Raw genomic sequence first — 21,655 nt, forward strand, 5'->3', positions numbered from 1 at the left:
CTGCTTAATACGGTAAAGTCAAGAGTTTTGATACTTTCTTAGAGTTACCAAGAAATGTCAGGCTAAGGGCTCAGGTGTTAAGGCAAATAATTATGCTCCTATTGGTGTGAATTGTCTAAATATTATCTAACCTGGTAATGAATGTATAGAGCCTTTGGGTGCAGGAAGAAAGGGAAAGAAATGCAAGGAACTGGATCAGGCTTTACTGATAAAATGAGCAAGGAGAGAAGTTCTCTGAGGAGAAGAGCGGGATGAATTACGAGTCAGGAATATTTCCTGCGAAGTGAAAGAAGACAAGCCGGAGCCGCTGGAGAAGACTTGTGAATGGATGTTTGGAGAAGTCAGGTCATCTCCCTGGTTAAACAGGTTGACTTTCATTCAGTTAGTAGAACTACTTTGGAGGTTTTAAGAATTCGAAATAAATTCATTTTTGGGAAAATCTGGGAGAAGTTCTAATAAATATATGGTGCAAGACGCTGAGACTATAAGAAGGTACATGGTAATAGGCCTCCCCCATCAGCCCACGACCCCCTGCCCTCCACAGCCACTGTGTCTGGTTTCCAGGTGTCTCACAGAGTGCCCTAGGTGGATATCAGCAAATATGAATTTAAATGCTTCTCTCTCACCTGCCTTTAACAAACACAAATGGTGGCATATGAGACACAGTGTTTTGGATTTCTGTAATGCATTTTACCAGCAATTCTTTGATACTACAAATAATGCTGCAATGCATAACCTTGGCTTGTGTTGTCCCTTCCCATGTGCTGGCCAATCTGTAGGATAAGTTTCTAAAGGATCTGTAACGGAAAGAGCATTTGATAAGCTGTTACCAGTGAGACAGGGCACTGCTGAATCTTTCTGAGGAAGCCAGCAAGGATCCTTTCTGTTTCTTTTAACCTTCAGCCTCTCCGCTACCAGGTCCCCCCACCCTCCCATCTGTGCTTACAGACGTTCTCCGCTCTGAGCTGCTCTTCCCAGCACTGCCCTCTCTTCTCACGCCCGTCACAGCCTCGCCTGGGCTGTCCTTGCTGTCCCCACCTCTCCCTCTGCCCATCTGCCCTGAGCCGGAGTCTACACGAACGGACAACTTCCCGGGTGCGGGGAGGAACGGGCCACGGATGAGGCTAACCACTGAGCCCGGTGCCCGGGAGACGGGGCGTCTGCAGGGAGTGTCACAGGCAAGCGTGGTTTTCTCCAGTTACCGCTGGAGTGAAGAAGCTGCAGAGCCCAGCAGTGGGGCTTGTGGTAAGCGGAGCGGGTGTCCAGAAATGACAGCGGAGCCGAGAAGCAGGAGCAGTGAAGGGGAGATGAGCAGCGAGCCCGCCTGGGAGCGGGGAGGGCCACGCGCAGGGCCAGGAAGGCAGCCCCGGGCTGCCCAAGGGGAGGGAGAGGCGCCACGCGGCGAGGATGCGTCAACAGTGGCGTACGCCACAGAGAGGAGGAGGAGGGGAACGGGGAGGTCATGGGGCGGGTTGGTGGGGGGGGGGATGAGAGGCCACTATTAAACCCGGGAAGTGGTCTCACCGGAGGGCAGAAGCCAGAATGCAAGATTCAGTGTACGACAGACAAAAACTGTTATGCAAAAAACATAAATATTCAAACCGAGAATTTGTTAAAATGCAGTTTTAAAGACCCCAGAAGAACAACTGCAGGTGAGCGAGACTGGTATTTACGTGACAGACGATGATGATTCCCCTGCCTAAAAAGAGGCCGCATCAGGAATAAGCCCATGCAGAGGCAGGCAGGGAGGCCACCCGGCCCGGGTGAAGGGTAACGGGCGGCCCGTCTGGGGGTCCGGCACTTCCCGGAGGAGCAGATTCTTGGGGCGGCACTTGCGGGTGTGTTTGGATCTTGACGTTACCAACCCTGAGTGAGTTAACAGGTGCTGTGTCAAAGCGGCAAGAACGAGCCTGGTGACACGGGGAAGCCCTCTGCGTGCCGGGTGCCCGCCGTCCACCAGGGCAATGCCGCTGGCTTCGGATCGGCCCTTCCACCCCGACCTGCTCCTGCTTCGCAGGGTAAAGCCACACACTCCTCGACTCTCCAAGAGTTTTCCTGGTGGCTTCCTTCCACAAAAGCAGGGTTTCTAGGCTATGGGTCCATGTAGCCTTGATACGTGAGCTTTGGAAAAAGCTCAACATATTTGAGGCAGCAGGTCCCCCGGAGCTCTCCGTGGTTCTGCAAATTTACCCGTGGATTTCTGTTGGCTCATGCCAACCAGCACTGCTGACTCTGGCCTTCATGTCCCTGTTAGAGCTCTGCTGAGTGGCTCAACCCCCAACCCCACGCCAATATGACCCCCGGGACCCTCTGTTACCTGCCTGTAGGACCCTGTTCAGGTGGAGAAGTGCTCACAGCAGGACTGACCTCAGACTCACAGGCGCCAGCACTGGGCCACGTCCCCCGTGACGTGCGTCCCCCGTCCAGGTCTGTGCTCCCCCAGGGCCTCTGGACTCGCTCTTCCCTCTGCCTAGAACGTTCTGGCCCTAGAGCTCCAGACGGCTGCTTGTGTCTGCTCATCTGCGCGGCAGCTCCTCGGGAGGCCCCGGCCCCCACGCTTGCGGCGCCCCCGTCAGCATCCACGCGGCCCGGTCTGTTTCCCTCGCGGTGCTCCTCACCCCAGCTCATTGTGTCTCAGCTGACTTCTACTTACGCTCCGTAAGCTCCTGAGAGCAGGGTCCCTGTCTGTCTCATTCACGGCCGCACCCCCGGTGCTTGGAACACGCGGTCGCCACTGACCAAGCAGATGAGGGGAGGGGACCCCAACGCCCCTTCAGCCCAGCCCCCTGCACTCAGAGGAGGAGGCCTGCAGCCCACCCAGCCTCGTGACAATCGGGGGCAGGAGTGCCACACTTCAGAGCAGAAGCCACTGCCAAGGACTCAACTAACAGGCAAACACTGAGATTCAGGAACAGGCGTCCTCCACGATGGAAACCATCGTGCGACACGGTGTGACCCAGGCTCTGAGGGAAACACAGGAGGCAAAAGCTGCCTCGTGAGCTGACAGCTCCTGAGGGAGTCGGACGCCGGGACCACGAGGCGCTTTCCTACAAGGAACCGGTGTGAAATCCAGCTAGGAAAAACTCACTCAGCGTCTCTCCCGAAAAACGGTTTTCTTTTAAAACATCCTAAGAGCAAAAAAGATACCCTCAGGGGCCTCCCTGGTGCCGCAGTGGTTGAGAATCCACCTGCCAATCCAGGGGACACGGGTTTGAGCCCTGGTCTGCGAAGATCCCACATGCTGCAGAGCAACTAAGCCCGTGAGCCACAACTACTGAGCCTGCACTCTAGAGCCCGTGAGCCACAACTACTGAGCCCACGTGCCACAACTACTGAAGCCCACGTGCCTAAAGCCCGTGCTCCACAACAAGAGAAGCCACCGCAGTGAGAAGCCCGTACACTGCAACGAAGAGTAGCCCCCGCTCGCCACAACTAGAGAAAGCCTGCGCGCAGCAACAAAGACCCAACGCAGCCAAAAAAAAAAAAAAGAAAAAAAAAGATACCCTCAAACATGTGCTGCTAACCTGTTAAAATTCACTGCTTCAAGGGACTTCCCTGGTGGCGCAGTGGTTAAGACTCTGCGCTCCCAATGCAGGGGGCCTGGGTTTGATCGCTGGTCAGGGAACTAGATCCCACATGCATGCCGCCACTAAGAGTTTGCATGCTGCAACTAAGGAGCCTCTGAGCTGCAACTAAGACCCGGTGCAACCAAATAAATAAATAAAATTTAAAAATTCACTGCTTCAAAAAGCATGTCTCTAACGTGAAATGTGCTTCCGACCATGATAGAGAAATGGTGTCTGGATTTCCTCATGAGGCCAGTGAGACCCAGAAAACAGAACAAACCACCACATGACCATTTCAGACAGCAGACAACAGGCAGTGCAGGACCGCGTTGCCAGCATGAAGGGGGCAGGTGAGCCCGATGACCCACTGGGCCTTCTGTCTGGAGGTGACTTCCACGCTGCGGGGAAATGCTGACCCGGGAACGCGGACTGAAGGTGAGGAGGCCAGGAGGCTGGAAGAAGGAAAGGACCTAGGCCTCCTGGATGTTCACGGCCATTACTTCTTTAGTCTAAAGTTAGAGAGCAAGCACTACAGTGTCTACAGAATTATCAGCCCTCCTTTATGGAGTCTAACATTTCCAAATGTTGTTATCCACACTCATGGAACCTAATCCTATTTAATGATATAAAAGCCTATCATTTTATTCAGATTATATAATCTGCAAACTGAATTCACTACCAGAAAACTTTTCAAACGAACGTGGAACTAAAGGTAGGCTTTAAACATTAGCATCCCTTGTTTCCATAACACATTCAGTGAATCCTTTGTAAATCGTTATAAAAGTCTCTGCTGCAACTCCTTCAATTACAGTTCCCTGTCCATGGGGATCTCTGGATTTAAAGTTTATAGGCTCACTCTTGGCTGTCTTCATAAGAGACATTAACATATCGTCGGTGCTCCTATAATGCTTTGCTCCAACGCGACTGATATATCAGGAACCATCTGAGCACCTGTGCACGCAGCGCCCACTGTGAGAAAGCTTGGGCTGTGCTTCTGGGCCCCAACCTGGACTTGGTCCCCCCGCTTCACCTCCGGCTGAGCCTGCTGGAAGCTCGCCACCTTGGGCTGTAAGAGGTGACTCCCCAGAGCAGGAGGGCACCCAGCACTGCCTCTGACACTTGGGATACACCTGACCCAATAAATAAGCCTGAGGTTCGAGCCCTCGCCACCCGGTCAGCACGCCTCCTGCTTTCTCAGCAGCATCCGCAGGGTGTCCCTCGCTGGCTGGTGCCACCCTGGGAGGTGGGTGGCTGGAGGGGAGAGCAGGCTGCCGGGTCACTGTCCTGACTCGGCTGGAGACCTGTGGGGTGGGAGTGAGCAGGGACAGACCCGTGATCACTGCCCTGCACGCTCACGTCACGTCCAGTCCCTGGCCCCTCCCTGCCCTGCTTTCTCCATCCGCCCGCTTTCCAGTCTTTCACCTCTAGCTTGACCTCCATCAGCCTCACTGCTTCTCTGCCTTCTAGTTTTGATAACACACTGGCTGTGACCAAGACCACAACCACAAGAGCTCTCCTCAAACCTTTTATGAAAGTATTTTCCCTACAAAACAATAACCAAAAAAAAAAAACAAAACAAAAAAACCCAACTTAAATAAAAATGCATCAGGTGAATAACCAAGATTTTCCATAGTTGGGTCTCTTTCATGGCTCTGACATCCCCTCTTGGGAATCAATCAGGTACCACCATCTGCTCCAGGATCCAGGCAGGACCACCTGCATCCCAGCTTCCTAAGATGAGCTGGAGCCTCACTCACTGAGCCAGGGCCAGGGCGCTCCACAACTTTGTACCAAGTAGCCACTGGCACAGAATCTGCCCTGGGGAAAACATACTGCGAACAACTCATTCTTTAAAGAGCAAAAGAACGCCTAAGGATGGAGGGTGTATAAAAGCCATTTTAGGGCTTCCCTGGTGGCGCAGTGGTTGGGGGTCTGCCTGCCGGTGCAGGGGACACGGGTTCGAGCCCTGGTCTGGGGGGATCCCACATGCCGCGGAGTGGCCGGGCCCGTGAGCCACAATTACTGAGCCTGCGCGTCTGGAGCCTGTGCTCCGCAACGTGAGAGGCCGCGATAGTGAGAGGCCCACGCACCGCGATGAAGAGTGGTCCCCGCTTGCCGCAACTGAAGAAAGTCCTCGAACAGAAACGAAGACCCAACACAGCCAAAAATAAATAAATTAATTAATAATAATTAAAAAAACCCAATGCAGCCAAAAATAAAAATAAATAAAATTTAAAAAAGCCATTTTAGTGCACGAAGCACATACAGAATTCCTTGACACCACGAAATAGCTCATGAATGCTAGAAATATATTGAAGGCAGATGAATGGAAAAGAGTGAAATGAATTAGTTAACAAATCTAAGAGTACCTAGAATTAGGAAGCATTCTGCAAACTGACCGAAAAAAGGACACAAGCTGTGATTTCTTCAATTGAAATTATTTTGTTAAATAACTAAGTTTCCAGAGGGAACCAATCTAGGAATATCAATTATGAAAAAGCAATGAGGAGACTTAAAAAGAAAAATAACATTTTGAGATAAAAGTGGCAATTAATGAGACTATGTAATTTTAAATAAAGTTTAGCTAATTAATTATAATTTCCTAAAACCTATATAAGATCAGCCCAATTAAACCAAAGACTACGAACCAAGAGGTATATACAGTAGTGTAATATTTGACATGACAAGTGCAATGTTCTGCCGGCCACAGATTCTCAAACTGACTCACAACAGCGTCACTGAGCAGCTTAGAAACAAATGCTCCTGGGGCCACACTCCCAGCCACCTGGGGTTTCCGGGAGGGGAGCGGGGCCCCTCCCACGTGACTCTGTCGCACACTGACAGATGCGGCACAACTGCTGTCTGAACAGGAGGCTCAGGATTCCCAAAGGGAAAAGCTGAGGTCAGAGGACCAACACCCGGTCAGCGGTTAACAGTTCATCCCAAGCAGAGGAGGGTCGTTAAAGTCCAAATGACCGAAACAGACAAGGAAGGAAACGAAAAGGAGAGAAAGAATACGTGATAAAAGAAGTGATGAACACTGGAGAGATGCCAGGGAGATGCTAGAACAGTCAATTAGGGTATCAGAAATGCAGAGAGACTTGAAATACTCAAAGACAGTCAACACGATTGCTTTTCTCCATGAACAAATTTAGCGAGTGAATCAAAGGAGACAGCAGGGACTTCCCTGGTGGTGCAGTGGTTAAGACTCCGTGCTCCCCATGCAGGGGACTGGGGTTCGATCCCTGGTCGGGGAACTAGATCCCACATGCATGCCGCAACTAAGGAGCCCACGTGCCGCACCTGAGACCCGGCGCGGCCAAATAAATAAATAAATAAATATTGGGGGGGGGGGTGGGGGAAGGAGACAGCAAAGGCTCAAGGTCTGAGAACCTGCAGGGAGTCTGGAAGTTGAGACGGATGAGATCACACCGCTGACCTTGTTAAGAGCTGCATTAGAGGAGACAGGCCCACACGTTCACAGCCAAGTAGCCCAATGGTTGTGTTTATAATTTTGTAACTGTTTGCGGTTAATATCATTAAGGAGAGTAAATACTTCCACATCCTGAAGATTTCCACACCTCCGCTCAGAAGGGCTTCCCATTCAGTGACAACTCTTCCTCACTTTTTCCCTTATTCTTCCCCAAAAGCAAGGGGGTAGATGCCAGCGAGCAATCCTACTAGTTTCCGAGGAGGCAATCGGAGGTTGGGATGCGGAGGCCAAGGGGGGACAACGGACACCACAGGCGCATCGGCTCTCGGGGTCCCGGCATCTCACTGAATCTGTTCCACAAGGTGAAAGCCGAGGTCCAGAGCTCAACTGCCCTCCTGGGGTCATGGAGCCCCCATCCAGCAGGCCAGGGGGGCCGCTTGCAACTCCCCTCCCCCACCTGCCTGTCCTATGAAAACAAACCACAGAGCTATCTGTCACCTCGTAACTCCTGTCACCAGGCCAGGCACGGGGAAGGGGCAGTCTAACGCCCCCGAAACAGCTTCAGCTTAGCTTTGCTTCACACACACACATGCATGTATTTTGCGGGGGGGAACAAAAGTCCTAAATAAAATATTAACAAACAGAATTGGGAACATAATTTTTATTATGGTAAAAACACATAAACCTTACCATTTTAACCACTTCTAAGTGTCCAGTTCAGTGGCGTTAAGCACATCCATACTGCTGTGCAACCATCACCACCATCCACCCACAGAACTTTCCACCTTCCGGCCTGCAACGCTGAACCCATTAAACACGTAACTCCTCATTCTCCTGACAACCACCCTTCTACTTCCTGTGTCCGTGAATTTGATTACTCTAGGGACCTCATATAAGTAGAATCGTATGACATCTGTCCTTCTGTGTCTGGCTTATTTCATTTAGCATAATGCCTTTGAGGTTCATCCACGTTGTATGTAGCCTGTGTAAGAACGTCATTCGTTTATAAAGGTGAATAATATTCCATTCCAATATTTTTTTTTTAAAGAACACCACATTTTGTTTACCCATTCATTCCCCAGTGGACATTTGGGTTGTTTCCACCTTTTGGGTGTTGTGAGTAATGCTGTATGGACATTCATATTCGTACGACTGTACAAATACCCGAGTCCCTACTTTCAATTCTTTGGATATATACCTAGAAGTGGAATTGGTAATTCTATGGATTAGATACAAATCTGTACATATACAAGTCTGTATCTGTTGATATAGAAAGGGATCGTATGGTAATTCTATGTTTAATTTTTTGAAGTTATATTTAGTATTTTCCCAAATTAGCTAGAATGTGTTTAATTAGAAATTATAATCAAACTCTTGGAGAAGATCTGAATCATGGACTAGACTGTGATTACTTCCATTTTCTTGCTAAATTTCTTTGGTTTTCCTGGGATAGGGAAGCAGAAGAGACAAATGTTGGATGAGTTAATACAATCAAGACGAATCGCACAAGGATTTGTAGCTGATTCCAAGGCTCTTAGTCTAGAGATAAAATCTTCATCAAATACATTATTTGTTTCTCTTTTTATTGCTGGGAATCACTTTCTCCTGGCCAGTCTTGCAGCTTGAAGGTACACGTGAGGCCACATGCTTCCCCAACGGTAGGATCCAGGCCTCACCAAGCCTGTGCCTTCAGTCCAGAGAACTAGCCTTTTTTTTTTTTTGGGGGCTGTGTCTCATGGCATGCGGGATCCTATTTCCTTGACCCGGGATCGAACCCGTGCCCCTGCAGTGGAAGCAGTGCAGAGTCCCAACCACTGGACCGCCAGGGAATTCCCTAGCCTTGCTTTTACTCAGAGTGTTTCCTGATAGACATTTTGACAGGAGGAGAGTAGAAGGAACTTGAAGATTTTTGTTCTTTGGAATAAAAACACTCCAATTAGCAATGTCACCATAAACTATGCAAACGTCTACAATCAGTTCAAGGCACAACCAGAAACCATTGAGAGTCCTTGCCTGTGTTTTGAAGTTTCCTGGTACAAAGGTCATTCCTCCACAGCCCCGTCATGTATAGAAGAGCCCTCTGTCAGCTCCAATCTTCACTGCGAGTTGAGCTGAGCTCCTCAGAAAGCACTAATCCCTAAGGGGATTTGGATTCCTAGATCCAGAAAAGCACAGGAGTCCTCAGTAGACTAAAGGAAATTTAAGCATCATCTTTACTGCGTTCAACAGAAATGGCAGTAAAGCAGTTGCAAAGCTATTGGCACCAAAAATGCAGAATCAAAGTTAGGAACATGGAGGAAATGGAAACTCTTACAAGTGAAGGGTATTCTTTGAAGAGGTTAATGGAAAACTTTCAAGCGTGATTCAAGCTTTAATTATAGATGCAAATTCAAGCTATTAAGTTTAGTTTTACTTATGACAAACTAAAATAAAAAATGAAAAATTACTAGCAATATAAATCCTATCATTCTAAATAAGCATATCAGGATAAGTTCCCAAAGTAAATCTAATAAGACAGGTGATGCTTTAAATGTAGTGCATTTTATTTCCTCATTAACAGCCTTGAAACTAAGTCAAATATTGGAGAGAAAAAAACCTAGCAAAAACCTTTATACTATGTCACTTTAAGTACAAAAAAAAGGAACAGAAAATGATCAGACCCACATTCCTCTTTAGTGCTGAGGAGAAGGATTCACAAAAAAAAAAATACTTAAGAAGGATAACAATAACTACCTACACGGTATGATTCCTCAGCCGTGGAATCTTATTATTCACTGTACCTACAAAAATTTTATTTCCCGCAAAAATGATTCTACCTTGTTTGACATAGGACTGAATTCTCTCAACATTTTTCTTTTTCTTTTTTAAAGTAATTTTATTTAATTAATTGTTCGTTTATTTTTTTGGCTGCGTTGGGTCTTCGTTGCTACGCACAGGCTTTCTCTAGTTGCGGCGAGCGGGGGCCACTCTTCGTTGCGGCATGCGGGCTTCTCATAGAGGTGGCTTCTCTTGTTGCACAGCACAGGATCTAGGCGCGCAGGCTTCAGTAGTTGCAGCATGTGGGCTCAGTAGTTGTGGCTCGTGGGCTCTAGGGTGCGTGGGCTTCAGCAGTTGTGGTGTGCAGGCTCAGCAGTTGTGGTGCATGGGGTTAGTTGCTTTGCGTCATGTGGGATCTTCCTGGACCGGGGAACAAACCCAATCCCCTGCATTGGCAGGCAGATTCTTAACCACTGTACCACCAGGGAAGTCCCTCAACACTTTTCTTTATGAGGCTTATTTTGACTTTTAGAACCAACCAGTTTTTGCAACTATTGCTTTAGTAAGAGGACTAATCAATTACAATCTGATTTCCCCATTTCATTTTAACAGTGCATGCCCATTAATTTCAAGTCCTACATGTTACAGGAAGACACACTCGTGGTTAGATACATGTAGAGTACAACCAAACTTCTACTCCAAATAAAATTAAGCCACAGTCTACATTTATTGTGTTTAGTATAGTCTACGCTAAAATGTTCAAGTGCTAATTTCCTAGCGCTGGTGCAGGGGCGCCTCACAGAGTGCAAGACCTCAAACCCCTTCTTGGGACGCACATTATCACCCAGGGTAAGGATAAGTTCAAGGTGTTTGCTGATATTCACAGTGAGGTCTTCTTCAGTCTTCCAACTGCAATGTCAACAGCAACAGGCCAGGGATGAAAACCTGTCATCTATACTTTTAATCTTTTCCACGTGCTTCCAGCATAGTCAGTGTCTTAGGTATTCAAACGTCAGAGTACAGCAGAGGAGAGTACTCTTAACTTCTTCATGTGAACTGTCATTGTAAAGCAGCCCTCCTTTCCACCCCTCACCTCATCTCTAAATGAGCAATAGCTTAAACCAGAACAGCACCTGTGTTCATTTTAACTGTGTTCTCAAATGCTATCATGACTCTCTAGGTTCGTAGTTCCATATCAGTGTATGTTCTAGACCCTGATGGGCAGGAGAGACCACTAAAGCCACGAAGGCAAGGTCTGCTGAAAGCACCACCATTCACCCTCAACAAGATGAAGCCGAGGTGACAGCACCGCAGGAAAAAGGAGGTCCTGTAGCCGGTCACTAAAAGCAGAACACAGACTTAGTTCTGGCTTTCTGGAGGCCAGAGCAAGGCTGGAAACCCCAGTAAAAGAAGATTCTAAATAAAAAAAACAAACGTGCCACTTAAGACGACAACCTGGTACTTCTAAGATGCAAGAGAAGTTACTCCCTGAGGGTCTTTGAAAGATCAAGAGACCCACACACACAGACACTCAGCCTCCCCAAACCAGAAGCAACAAAAAACAATAAAGGCAAAGGACAACACACAATAGAACAGACTGCAAACTCAGCGGGGTCCCCCAAGTGCATAAAAGCAATGGCTTTCCTAACATTTCCCCACACACGGATTTTCTTCCTCCCTAAACGAAATCTAACATGGAGCCTAAAACGCAAAGCTGATCAAAGCAGAGGTGCTCAGTGGGGAGGGGTGGGGGGCACCCACTGGCCCCTCATCAGCCCCCAGACCAGCCTGGTGCAGATGTGGGGCTGGACCTCCATCCAGACTGCTCGCCCAGCAGACGGAGAAACACCAAGCTTCCTTGCATTTAGGAAGCACCATAAGAAAATGAGAATAAATGATTTTATTTTAAAAGGAGACAGGCTGTGAGGACTTGAGAGACGCCTCTGTCCTCAGAGCTCAGCTGCTGGCCTAGAATGAACCACCCAGAGGAAGGTGAGGTCAGGCTGGCTGCAGGAGCAGAGGCTGGCCTGGGGAAAAGGGACGGCCACCTAGAGCTTGTCATCTGCCCTTCCAGACACGCTTTCATTGGACTTCCAGTTAGTTTTCAGACCATGAGAACAAGGTCAAACTTTAACCCAGAGTGAACTTCCAGGAACTGTTCTAAGTACCTGTGATGCTCACTCAGAATTACGTTTAGTTCTTTTTGGTCAAGATTTCTTTATCTCATGACTACTTAAAGGAAATTTACTCACAGGAACACAGGATAGCTTTAAAGTTCAAAAAATCTGGTGTGAACAATCACCTCCTCAGAGAAGAGTAAAGTACGCAGTTTGTACTAAAAAAGGCAGTTACTCCAAACATGTTTGTGGTTTTATTTTCTCAATAGAATTTAAAATTAATGTCCACACACTGGAAATTTGAAGCAATCAAGTTAAGCATTCTAATATTAAGAGAAACACACGAGACTAACTTCCAAAATAGCAAAACCCCCTAACATCAGGCCCACACAAAGCGTGTCCTCTTGAGAGCAAAGTGGTAAAATGCTTTCTGGAAGGCAGTTTGACAACTTGTATCAAAAACGTTAAAAGCTCTGATGAATCCAAATCTAGGAACTAATCTTAGAAAAGTAATCATAGATATCCATTAGAATTTGACCAAATGGAAGTTCTTCAAAAACAAGCAGGGAGTTTGCTGTAATTACGGACGGTGTGATTATGCCCCATGACACGGAAAGGCTCACATGACCTATGAGGAACCAGGCCGGGCACACGGAACAGGGAGGTGTGTTCGTACACAGCACACGCAGAGCCCATGCAGCATCTTCTTGACCTCTCACCTCCTGACCCCTTTTCCTGGCCTCCCAGCTACCAGGTCGATCTGCTCTTCACCCTCTTCCCACTCTGGATGCGGTGGTTCAGCTGCCGGGCTGCAGTGCTGCAGTGAAACGCTTCTACAGCTGAGCAGGAGCTGACCGTCCTGGGAAGGTCAGCGGACCACGAGGCTGGTGGTACAAAGCCAAACACGACCGGCTCGGGCTCAGCACGGACGGGGCCATCTGCGGACCTTGCTCTAAGAAAGCACATCAGAACCTGCTCCCGTTAAGCACCAACTCTGCAAACGCTGTGTTCTATGATAAACAAAAGCCAATGGGGAAAACAGATCAACAGCTCAGAATGAAGAACGACCTGTCCACGGCTGAAAGGCTGGTTAAAGAGATGGACAAACTACACAATGGCAACTTTTCTTGAGTTCATCAGAGACTTGAGGTTGTAACTGGCAACAAAATACACTGAAATTCTAGGAAAGACAAGCCTGTCCGGGGAAAGATGGGGTGCGTGGGCTGCGTCATTTGTGGCAGGGGAAGGGAGGGCCTCTAGAAATGAGTAAGAAGCCATCAGCTGAAACTCTCAAGAACTGCTGAAGGCTGAGCGTGAGCTCGCATGACAGTACAGAAGCTCATTCGTGAGACAGACCCAGGCGAGGCGGGAGGTCAGACACAGCCTCGCTCAGAGCAACGCAGGCACAGAGCAAGGGGTCTGCCACCCCCCGGGGAAAGGAATGGAGACTGACCTGCCTGCCCTGACCTCTCAGGCTTTGGAGAGGGGCAGCAAACCCTGTGGGCCCTTAGACCTGAGGGAAGGAGAGTGTGGGGAGAAAACCCCTTTTCACTCCTTGGGCAGGAGAAAGAATCCTGAGAAAGCTCCACCCCCCCAAGGCTGAGGCACATGGGGCCCAAGATGGAGGTGGCACGGGAACCATGAACACCCTGACCCCACTCCCCTTGCATCTTCCCCACTTCCCACGACCCCAGCCTAGAAAAGAACTGACTAAAAAATCACCAGCAGTCTACTCCTAGGGGAGGAGCAACAGCATGTGAGAGAGGTCCTCTCTGACTCAGGCACGGGGACAGCTGAAAGCTGGGGGCAGAGCACAAACACTGAGAAAAGCCTTCCAGTAACCACAGCAAAGGAAACGCCAAACCCAGCTCAACCGCTGACTAGCATGATTCAACCTCCGACACTAGCTGCCTGAGAAAAACCATGCCCACTTCTAGGCACAAATATTACTTTTCTTAGACTCTCCTGTTTCATACAAGATGCCTGGCAGTCAATCAAAAATTATGAAATACAGAAAGATCAAGAAAATAAAATACAACTCATTGTCAAGAAACAAGGCAATCAACAGAATGAGACTCAGAGATGACCCAGTAACGATACTATCACATAGGGACACTTAAATAACCACGACACATGTAAAAGGAACTAATAGAAAAGGTGAACAACTTGCATTACTAGATGGGGCATTTTAGCAAAGACCCAGAAACTATGAAAAGTCAAATGTTAAAGCTAGAAATAACAAAAAACCCTGGGGAGGGGAAGAATCTGATTTCTAGAGTTGCCACATGTTTCTAAAAAGTCCTGTTTTCAATAACAACAACAAATCAGAAGACATGCAAAGACATAAGAAGGAATGACCCACACATGGGGGAAAAAGTAGTCAAGAAAAACTGTCACTGAGGAGGCCCAGACAATAATGCACTTACTACAGTCTTTAATCAGCTATTTCAAATATGTTCAAGAATTAAAGGAAATAATGTCAAAAGAACTAAAGAGAAATATGAGAACAATGCCTCACCAAATAATATCAGTAGAAATAGACTACTTAAAGAAACAGAAGTCTCTTGAGTTGAAAAGTGTAATAACTGAAATGAAAAATTCCCTACAGCAGTTCAACAGCAGACTTGGACTGGCAAAAGACACAATCACCAAACATGAAGATAAGTCAATTGAAATTATCTAGCCTGAGGAACAGAGAAGGAAGAAAAAAAAAAAAAAGTAAAACAGAATTTCTGAGACCTCTGGGATACCATTAAGAACACCAACACACAGTATGGGAGTCCCAAAAGGAAAGGAGATAAAGGGAGAAGAATATTCGAAGAAATAATGACCAAAAACTTCCAAAATTTGATGGACAACATTAATCTGCATATCCAAGAAGCTCAAGGAACTCCAGACAAAATAAATTTAAAGAGATCCTCATGCAGGCACATCATAAGCAAAATGCTGACAGCCAAAGACAAAGAGAAGCTTGAAAGCAGCAAGAAGAACAAACACATCACGTTCAAGGACCCTTAATAAGATTAACAGCTTATTTCTCAGCAGAAACCATGGAGGTAAGAAGGCAGTGGAATGACATATTTAAAGTGCTAAAAGAAAGACTATCAACCAAGAATTCTATATCTAGCATAACTATCCCTTGACAATGAAGGAGAAAAATTAAGACATGCCCAAGTCAAACAAACAAAAAACCAGAGAATCAGTGGTGAGTTGACTTTCTTTACAATAAATACTAAAGACAGTCCTTTAGGCTAAAATGAGAGGACACATTAGATAGTAAATTAAATCCACATGAAGAAATAAAAGACACTGGTAAAGGTAAGTACATAGCTAATTATAAACAACAGAGTAAATGTATTTTGCTTCACAATTCTTTTCTCTTGTCTGATTTAAAAAGACAACTATGCAATGCAATAATCATAAATCTGTGTTGATGGGTATATAAAACAAAATGATTGACTGTGTATGACAATAACTGCACAAAGAGGCGGGGAGGGAATAAAGTTACAGAAGAGCAAATTACATAATACTGAACTTAACACTTTCATAGATTAAAATGTGAATTGTAATCCCTGGGACAACAACTAAAATTATATAGCCAAAGAAACAACAAAGGAATTAAAATGGAACGTTAGGAAATACCTATTTAACATGAATGACAGAAGGCAGTAACAGAGTAATGGGGTGGGTGGGTGGGGGAGGGATAAGATACCAGTGATTACAAACACTCCATTTAAAAGGCAGAGATGGGCAGAAGGAATAAAAAGACCTGGTTCAACTCTATGTTGTCTCTAAGAGAAACACTCTGGATACAAAGATACAAACGGGGTGAAAGTAAAAGATCCGAAAGGATAGATGGTTCATAAGCCACAATCAAAAGAGACCTGGAACAGTTACACCATATGAGGCAAAACAGACTTTATTGATTTTATTTTTGGCTGTGTTGGGTCTTCGTTTCTGTGCGAGGGCTTTCTCTAGTTGCGGCAAGCGGGGGCCACTCTTCATCGCGGTGCGCGGGCCTCTCACTATCGCGGCCTCTCGTTGCAGAGCACAGGCTCCAGACGCGCAGGCTCAGTAGTTGTGGCTCACGGGCCCAGTTGCTCCGCCGCACGTGGGATCTTCCCGGACCAGGGCTCGAACCCGTGTCCCCTGCATTGGCAGGCAGATTCTCAACCACTGCGCCACCAGGGAAGCCCGCAAAACAGACTTTAAAACAAAAGTTACCAGAGAAAAAAGAACATTTTATAATAGTAGAAGTGCTAAACCATGAAGAAGACATAACAATTATAAATATACATGTACCTAACAAGAGAGCCCTAAAATGAAGCAAATCAGATAGAACTGAAAGGAGAAACAGACAATTCAACAGTAATAGTTGAAGCCTTCAATATCCAACTTCCAATGTGGATGCTGTGCTAGAGCGAATGGATAGGACTAGACAGAAGATCAGCACAGAGAGAAGACCTGAACGGCACTGTAAACCAACTAGACCTAACAGACATCTACAGAACAACCTACTCCACAACACTGTGACCTCTGAACACAGTGGAATGAAACTAGAGATCAATAACAAAAGGAAATCTCACATTAAAAAAGAAGAAAGATCTCAAATTATTAGCCTAAGCATACTCCCTAAGAAACTGGAAATCATAAAGTAAACTAAACTCAAAGCAAGCAGAAAGAAGGAAACAATAAAAATGAGAGCAAAGATCAATGAAGTATAGACTAGAAAAATAATAGCAAACATCCAAGAAATCAAAAGTTGGTTCTTTGAAAAGATCAACAAAATCAACAAACCTTTCAGACTGACCAGGAAAAAAGAGAACAGTCAAATAATTAGGAATGAAAATGGGAACAGCATCAATGACCTTACAGAAATGAAAGGACTATAAGGGGATCCTGTGCCGACAAATTGGATAACCTACATGAAATGCACACATTCCTAGAAAGATATAAATTCATGAAACTAAACCCCCCCAAAATAAAAAATACGAATAGACTTATGATAAGAGATTAAATTAGGAATCAAAAAACTTCCTGCAAAGAAAAGTTGAGGACCAGAGGGCTTCACTGGTGAATTCTCCCAAACATTTAAAAAATTAAAACTAATACTTTAGGGCTTCCCTGGTGGTGCAGTGGTTAAGAATCCGCCTGCCAATGCAGGGGACATGGGTTCGAGCCCTGGTCGGGGAAGATCTCACATGCCGCGGAACAACTAAGCCCGTGCACTACAACAACTGAGCCTGTGCTCTAGAGCCTGCGAGCCACAACTACTGAAGCCTGCACACCTAGAGCCCGTGCTCTGCAACAAGAGAAGCCACCGCAGTGAGAAGCCCGCTCTCTGCAACTAGAGAAAGCCCGCTTGCAGCAACGAAGACCCAACACAGCCAAAAATAAAATAAATAAAATAAATAAATTTATAAAAAAACAAAAAAACTAACACTTTACAAACTCTTACAACAGAAAGGGAGAAAACACCTCCACACTCATTCTATGAGACCACTAATATCCTGATACCAAAACCACATAAAGGTATCACAAGAAAACTACAGACCAATATCCTTTATGAATGCAGATCCAAAATTCGTAACAAAATATTAGCAAAATGAATCCAACAGCATATACAATGGATTTATATGCCATGACCAAGTGGGATTTCTCTCAGGAAGGCAAGGTTGGGTTGATATACAAAAATAAATCAACATAATAAACCACATGAAAAGAATAGAGGATAAACCACATAATCATCTCAATAAATACAGAAAATGTATATGATAAAATCCAACAGCCTTTCATGATAAAAACACTCAAAAACCTAGGAATAGAGGGGAACTTCCGCTATCTGACTTTTCTATGAAAAATCCTCAGCAAGTATCACACTTAATAGCAAAAGACTGAAAAATTTCCCTCTAAGATCAGGAACAAGACAAAGATGTTCATTCTAGCCACTTCTATTCAACACTGATTGCAGGTTCTAGCCAGGGCAATTAGGAAAAAATGAAACAAAAGATTAGAAAGGAAGAAGTAAACTATCTATTTGCAGATGATATAACTGCAATTATAGAAAACCTTAAGGAATATCACAAACAAACACATTAGAACGAATGAATGAGTTCAGCAAGGTTGCAGGATACAAGATCAATATAGAGAAATCAGTTGTATTTCTATAAAGCAGCAACAAGAAACTGAAATGAAATTAAGAAAATTTACATTTACAATAGCATGAACAAGAATAAAACATGTAGGAATAAATTTAGCCGAAGTGTAAGACTTGTACACTGAAAATAACAAACCTCATTGAAGAAATTAAAGATCTAAATAAATGGAGAGAGAGTCCATGTTCGTGTATTGAAAGACTTAACATTGTTAAGGTGGCAGTTTTCCCAAAATTGATTTTCTTTTTAAACACTTTTATTGGAGTATAATTGCTTTACAATGTTGCTAGTTTCTGCTGTATAACAAAGCGAATCAGCTGTATGTATACATATATCCCCATATCCCCTCCCTCTTGCGTCTCCCTCCCACCCTCCCTATCCCACCCCTCTAGGTGGTCACAAAGCACGGAGCTGATCTCCCTGTGCTACACGGCTCCTTCCTACTAGCTATCTATTTTACATTTGGTAGTGTATATATGTCCATGGCACTCTCTCACTTCGTCCCAGCTTCCCCTTCCCCCTACCCGTGTCCTCAAGTCCATTCTCTACGTCTGCATCTTTATTCCTGTCCTGCCCCTAGGTTCATCAGAACCTTTTTTTTTTTTTTTAGATTCCATATATATGTGTTAGCATACGGTATTTGTTTTTCTCTTTCTGACTTACTTCACTCTGTATGACAGACTGTAGGTCCATCCACCTCACTACAAATAACTCAATTTCGTTTCTTTCTATGGCTGAGTAATATTCCATTGTATATATGTGCCACATCTTCTTTATCCATTCACCTGTCGATGGGACACTTAGGTTGCTTCCATGTCCTGGCTATTGTAAATAGAGCTGCAGTGAACACTGTGGTACATGACTCTTTTTGAATTATGGTTTTCTCAGGGTATATGCCCCGTAGTGGGATTGCTGGGTCATATGGTAGTTCTATTTTTAGTTTTTTAAGGAACCTCCATACTCTTCTCCATAGTGGCTGTATCAATTTACATTCCCACCAACAGTGCAAGAGGGTTCACTTTTGTCCACACCCTCTCCAGCATTTATTGTTTGTAGATTTTTTTGATGATGGCCATTCTGACTGGTGTGAGGTGATACCTCATTGTGGTTTTGATTTGCCTTTCTCTAATGATCAGTGATGTTGAGCATCCTTTCATGTGTTTGTTGGCAATCTGTATGTCTTGAAATGTCTATTTAGGTCTTCCGCCCATTTTTGGATTGGGTTGTTTGTTTTTCTGATATTGAGCTGCATGAGCGGCTTGTATATTTTGGAGATTAATCCTTTGTCAGCTGCTTCGTTTGCAAATATTTTCTCCCATTCTGAGGGTTGCCTTTTCGTCTTGTTTATGGTTCCCTTTGCTGTGCAAAAGCTTTCAAGTTTCATTAGGTCCCATTTGTTTATTTTTCCAAAATTGATTAACACAGTGTTTATCAGAATCCCAGCTGAGGTTTTATAGAAATGGACAAGCTGATTCTAAAATTCATATGGAACTGCAAAGAACCCAGAAGAGCAAAACAACCTTGAAAAATAAGAACAAAGTAGGACTCACGTGTCCTGATTTCAAAACTTACTACAAAGCTTCAGTAATCAAGGCAATGTGGTACTGGCATGTGAAGAGACATACAGATCAAGGGAACAGATTCAAGAGTCCAGAAATAAACCCATGTCTATGTCAACTGATTTCTGAAAAGGGTACCAAGACCATTCAATGTGGGAAAGAATACTCTTTTCAATAAATGGTGTTGGGACAACAGGATATCCATATGCAAAAGATTGAAGTTTGATACCTACTGTATACCATAAATAAAAATTAACTCAAAATGGATCAATGACCTAAATGTAAAGGCAAAATCTATAAAATTCTTAGAAGAAAGACAGGCAGAAATCTTAGTGACCATGGATTAAGGCATGGGTTTCTTAGCTATGACACTAAAAGCACAATAAACCAAAAAAAAAAGAAAAAAACAAAACATTAGATATTGTTGAAATTAAAAACTTTTTTGCTTCAAAGGACACTATCAAGAAGGTAGAAAGACAACCAACAGAATGTGAGAAAATGCTTGCAAATCACATGTCTTATAAGGGTGTAACATTCAGAATATATATAATGAGCTCGTACAACTCAACAATAAAAAAATAATACAACTTAAAAATGGGCAAAGGATCTGAATAAACATATCTAGAAAGATATGCAAATGGAAAACAAGCAAATGAAAAGATGCTCAACATCATTAGTCATTAGGGAAACACATACCAAAACCACAACGAGATACTACTTCACACCCACTAAGATGGCAATAATGAAAAGGAGAGCCTTAATAACAATGACAAGTGTTGGTGAGAATGTGGAGAACCTGGAACACTCCTACAGTGCTGGTGGGGTACAGAATGGTATAGACGCTTTGGAAAAGTTTTGCAGTTTCTCAAATATTAAACAAAGAGTTACTATATGACCCAGCGATTCCACTCCTAGGGATATAACCAAGAACACTGAAAACATGTCCACACAAGAGCAGGTACGCAAATGTTCACAGCAGCATTGCTCATAGTAGCTAAACGTGGAAGTAACCCAAACGTTCATCAACTTCTGGATGAATGAATAAAATGTGGTACATTCATACAATGGAGTATTATTCAGTCATAAAAAGGGATGAAGTACTCATTCATGCTATAACATGGATGAACTTTGAAAACATGCTAAGTAAAAAACACAGACACAAAATCTGCACATTTATATGAATTGTTTAGAATAGGCAAATCCATAGAGAAAAAAAGTAAAATTTTTAGTTGCCAGGGCCTGGGAGGAAGGTGGAAAGGAGAGTGACTGCAATGGGTACAGGGTTTCCTTGTGAAGTGAAGACAATGTTCTGGAATCAAACAAATAGAAAATATAAAATTTGAATTGTACAACACTTTCAAAGGGTGAATTTTATGGTATGAGATGTGTATCTCATTTATTTTCAATGCAAAAAAGGTACCTACCAAATAACAGAACCTCAATAGATAGTTGTTGATATAAATAATTAATATAAATGTTTACGTTCAAATTGTATAAGGTATCACCAGATTAAAAACAGTGAAATTTTAAAAAATTTGAATAGTCAGATTACTATTACAAGAAGGGAACATTACAGGTCAATGTCTACAGTACGTTAGGCTCTTGTGTGTACAACACAATTTAGGAAAGCAAGTCCAGCCATGTATAAAAAGCATAAAATATCACAACTAAGTTGGGTGTATTCCACGAATGCAAGGCTGATTTGGTGTTTGGCGGGAGGGGATGAGGAAGGAAGAGAACCCAGTGTAACTGAGCTGCTTAAAGAAATAAATAAGAGGGCTTCCCTGGTGGCCCGGTGGTTAAGAATCTGCCTGCCAATGCAGGAGACACGGGTTCGAGCCCTGGTCCAAGATCCCACATGCCGCGGAGCAGCTAAGCCCGTGCGCCACAACTACTGAGCCTGAGCTCTAGAGCCCGCGAGCCACAACTACTGAGCCCGTGTGCCACAACTACTGAAGCCCGCGCACCTAGAGCCCGTGCTCCGCAACAAGAGAAGCCACCACAATGAGAAGCCCGCACACTGCAACGAAGAGCAGCCCCTGCTGGCCACAACTAGAGAAAGCCCGCA

General features: G+C 44.8%; 1 protein-coding gene across 2 annotated transcripts in view; it reads right to left on the reverse strand.

Moving 5' to 3' along the window:
* The window catches only part of CDYL (chromodomain Y like), a 157,075-nt gene that overhangs the window by 20,071 nt on the left and 115,349 nt on the right, over positions 1–21,655 (reverse strand). The window lies entirely within an intron of this gene.

The sequence above is a fragment of the Eschrichtius robustus genome, chromosome 12, assembly GCF_028021215.1.
Source record: "Eschrichtius robustus isolate mEscRob2 chromosome 12, mEscRob2.pri, whole genome shotgun sequence".
Lineage (NCBI taxonomy): Eukaryota > Metazoa > Chordata > Mammalia > Artiodactyla > Eschrichtiidae > Eschrichtius > Eschrichtius robustus.